This window comes from Nannospalax galili, unplaced genomic scaffold (genome assembly GCF_000622305.1).
Source record: "Nannospalax galili isolate Female #2095 unplaced genomic scaffold, S.galili_v1.0 scaffold842, whole genome shotgun sequence".
NCBI lineage: Eukaryota > Metazoa > Chordata > Mammalia > Rodentia > Spalacidae > Nannospalax > Nannospalax galili.
Window position 1 is genome coordinate 1,196,524 of NW_008349291.1, and position 4,529 is coordinate 1,201,052.

Genomic DNA, 4,529 nt, shown 5'->3' on the forward strand with positions numbered 1-4,529 from the left:
CTAGAAAGGAGACTGTGACAGGAGCAAAGGGGCTTTAAGGAAGGAGCACAGGGAGGGTAGCAGAATGCCTGTCATAAGGGAGTGGAAATTGGGGATACTGTGGGTGGAAGGGTACAAACAGGGAGAGGGAGCAGGAAGAGGGGGGACAGAAGCAACTGGAATTGGGGATCAACCTAAATGAAGTATGAGTGAAAATACCATAAGGAAACTTGTTACTGTCTATGCTAATTAAAAATTAATATAAAGGGGCTGGAGAAATGGCTCAGTGGTTAAGAGCACTTGCAGCTTTTGCAGAGGACCCAGGTTCAGTTCCCAGGACCCACACCAAGCAGCTCACAATCACCTGCATCTCTAATTCTAGAGGTTCCAATGAAACCCCTGTATGCACATGGTACATGTACAAACAAGCAGGCAGATATACATACACATAAATTGAAATAATAATAATTATAGCTGGGCATGGTGGCACATGCCTTTAATTCCAACACTCGGGAGGCAGAGGCAGGCAGGTCTTTATGAGATCAAGGTCAGCCTGGTCTACATAGTGAGTTCCAGGCCAGCTGGGGCTACAGGGAGACCCTGTCTCAAAAAGATAAAAAAAAAATTTAAAATAACAATTATATAAAAGTTTCAAAAAGAGCTAGGGAGACCAGAGACCAGAGTGATGGCTCAGTGGGTAGAGGCTCTTGTCACCAGGCCGGGGGACCTGAGTTCTATCCCTGGGACTGGAATGGTGGAAGGAGAAACCAACTCCCACAGGTTGTCTTCTGACCTCTACATGTGCACCATGTGTTCAAACCACCACCTCCACTCACACCTCCATTCACACACATGCAAATAAAAATGTAAAAAGAAAAAAAAATGGGGAGAGTGAGGGAGATGGCACAGTTCTAAAGTACTGGCATTCAAGTATGAGGAGCTGAGTTTGAATCCTCAGCACCCACATAAAAGTCTAATGCAGCAGCCACCATCTCTAAACCCAGTGCTGGTTTTGGGAAACCAGAGACAGGAGGCTACCTGGAGCTTGCTGGCCAGCTATTCTAACCAGTGAATACTGGATTTAGAGCGAGAGCAGCCTCATCTCAAAATAATAAGGTGGAATGGGGCTGGAGAGACGGCTCAGCAGTTAAGAGCACTGACTGCTCTTGCAGAGGACTCGGGTTTGGTTCCCAGCACCCACATGGTGGCTCACATCTGTAACTCTAGTTCCAGGGGATCTGATGCCCTCTTCTGTCCTCCACGGGTATTGCATGCACAAGTGCACTATCACACGCAGGCGATTCACTTACATAAATAAAATTTTAAAAAAAAATAATAAGGTGGACGCCTGTGGAAGGAGGCGGTGCCTGTGAGCAGAGGCTGGGGCAGGGCAGGGTGGCACCGGCTGTGCTGGGAGAGCTGAGCACCAAGAACCGGCAGAAACAGGCCAAGCTGAGGTGCGTACATAAGAATGTGATTCCTCAGGGCATTGTGAAGCTGGATCCTCTATGACCCTGGGATGTGGTGGACACAAGCATCCACTGCCCCAGCAAGAAACTCCCAGGCTTAAGTAAGGTGTGACTCTGTTCAAGAGTCCAGGGTAGTGCCACAACCCTGAATAAACTAATCTCCGTGTTGACTGCTATAGGTTTTTGTCTGGACAAAAGGTGTTTGATGGCTGGTGATGGCTAATGGCAGAGCTACCAGCCCACCGTCCCCAGCCCTCCTGCAAGAAGCACGGCAGGACATATGCTGGTCAGGAATGCCTGGCTCCTGGTTCCTTGCTTGGCCTGCTTTCTTCCAAGCTTGCCTAGGGCCCAGCCCTACTAGAAGCCACAGCACTTTACAAGCAAAATCTGCCTTCTTCCAGCCCCTGGGCTGAGGGGGCTGTACCCAAGTGGGAACTTCCTTTCCCATAGGTCCCTTACCCCCTAGTCAGAGCATTCCCACCATTTGCTATCCCGATTCCTCCTGTATTGGACAGACTGGGGGCAGTGCCAGCCTGATTCTTCCTGCCTACCTGTCACTTGCTCCAACTCTAGGATGGACAGTTTGCTGGCTGTTAAATAGGAACCCAGAGCTGGGCTGACCCTTCCTTACTTCAACTAGTTGCTCCCCTTCCCCACCAATAGAGAGGGTACAGGCCAGGGTCAGGAGAGGCTGTGGATGCCTGTACTTATGGCAACTTGCCCAAAGCCATATATTCAGTCTAATCTCCCTTATTTTTGCACCAGTTGTCACGTCCCGTCCCTGTCCTGTCCATCCCCGTCCCATCCGTCTGTGTGTCGTCCGTCCCGTGCCGCCCCCACCCCCAGGTGTGGAGGAGGAGCTGCCTACCACCCAGTGGTAAGAAACAACAGATTAGGGCTGGTGCCAGTAGCTATGAGGCGCCCACTATCCACTTCAATAGTGTCTTCACCCTTTCGGGATCAGTCAAGGGAAAGTAGTGGAACCCCTTTGTAGGGATAGAAAGAGGGGAAAACACATAAAAGGAATACTTAAAATTTGAAATAATCTAGACTTTGATGATGTTGGGACAGAGTCTGATTTCTATGTAGAGTTCGCCTTTTTTTTTTTTTTTTTTTGGTTTTTTTGGGGCCGGGGTCTCTTGTGAGCCCCAGCTGTCGTGAAACCCATTTGGTAGCCCGGGCTGGCCTTGAACCCACAGATCTCCCCCTGCCTCTGCCTCCCGAGTGCTGGGATTAAAGCCGTGTGCCACCATGCCCGGCGAGATAGCCTTTTTTACAAAATAAATAAATAAATAAATCCTTATTTGAGGAAGCTCTGTGCTTCTTGAGTGTGGGAAACGGCTGAGAGCACCCAGCATAGGAAGACTGTGTTGTGTTATTTGTTCAATTTCAATAAAATTATTTGTAGGCCCTGAAAAAAAATAAGGTGGAATACAGTAGACAAAAACACCCAACAGCGACCTCTGGTCTCTACACCTACAGGCATAGGCACGTGCACACACACGTGTGTACACCACACATAAGCACCAACAAGAAATAACAATGAACTTTATTACAAAAAGAATAAAGGCACTTCTGATGTTAAAGCTCCCACAAAGCTGATTGGCGGATTAGAATTCCTGATTGTGGACAGCTGAAATGTTGCTGATTCAGAGCCAAATTATCTTGGGCTAGCTTCAGTTCCCTTAATAGCCATTTATGCCTGATGAGGTGTAAACACCAGCACTGAGCCTGCGGACCACTGGGAGACACTGGGGTTCTCAGGAGATCCTTGACAGCTAGGGGACCCCATGAAATCCATTCATAACACAGGCTGGGACCCAGAAAAAAACAAAGCCCCTGCCTTGGAAGTACCCACCCATACACTCCCTTCCTACCAAGGCTGGGATGTAGCTCAGTTGATAGAGCACTTGTCTAGCACCCAAGGAAACCCTGGGTTCCATCCCCAGCATCACATAAACCAATAAGATAAACAACAAGTTAAAAAAAAAAAAAAAAACAAGAAGTCCAGACTTCCACCTTGACCAGATCTCCAGGGTGAGGGGACTTCTTCCAGACCCAAAGCCCACCTCTGCACCTTGTGGGGGCCGCCTGGACTTGCCCCCTGCTTTCTCCTTCTTCCAAGCCTCATCTCAGCATGGGGTCCCCCTCTCACCCTGTACTTCTCTGATGACTTCTCAGGCTCAACTGCTCCCCAAATTCTACTGAGATGCCTGCTATAGGCCAGGCCTAGGGCTGGGTGTTAGGATCCTGCAGTGGTCAAGGAAGAGAAGACCGCAGCTTTATGGAGCTCATACCGTGTGTGTATGTGTATATGTACGTGTGTGTGTGTGTGTGTGTGTGTGTGTGTGTGGTGTGTGGTAGAAGGACTGCCAGAGCATGAGTAACTGGAGAGAGTCTCAAAAAGCAAGATGAGTTATGCTTGCTCAATCTGACTGACCACACAACACAAAAGTAAAGTCTGCTGTGCTGAGTTTAAAAAAAAAAAAAAAAAAAAAAAATAAATATGAAAAGGCCCGGGGCCCTGGAGACAGCAAGAGGGGACCAGTGTGTCTGGATTGCAGCGAGTGGGTAAGGAGTAGGTAATGAGAAAAACTGGGAAGAATTTAGATTTCTTTTATGCTTGAGTGTTTTGTTTTGATTTAGTTGGCGGATTGATTTTTTTTAATATTTTATTTTTATTCATTTTATGTGTATGAGTATGTTGCCTGCATGTGTGTAAGTGCACCCGTGTCATGCAGTGCCCATGGAAGTCAGAAGAAGGCATCAGATCCCCTGGAACTGGAGTTAAGGATGGTTGTTTGCTGTCATGTGTGTGCTGGAAACGGAATCTGGGTCCTCTATAAGAGCAGTAAGTGCTCTCAGCCTCTGAGCCATCTCTCCAGCCCAGCTGCTTGCTTTTTTTTTTTTTTTTTTTTGAGACCGGGGCTAAAGATAAACTTGAGTTCATGATGTAGCATAGAATAACCTTGAACTTCTGATCCTCCTGCCTTCCAGTGCTGACATTACAAGCCTCTACCACCTCTCTGGTTTATCTATCTATCTATCTATCTATCTATCATCTATCTATCTATCATCTAT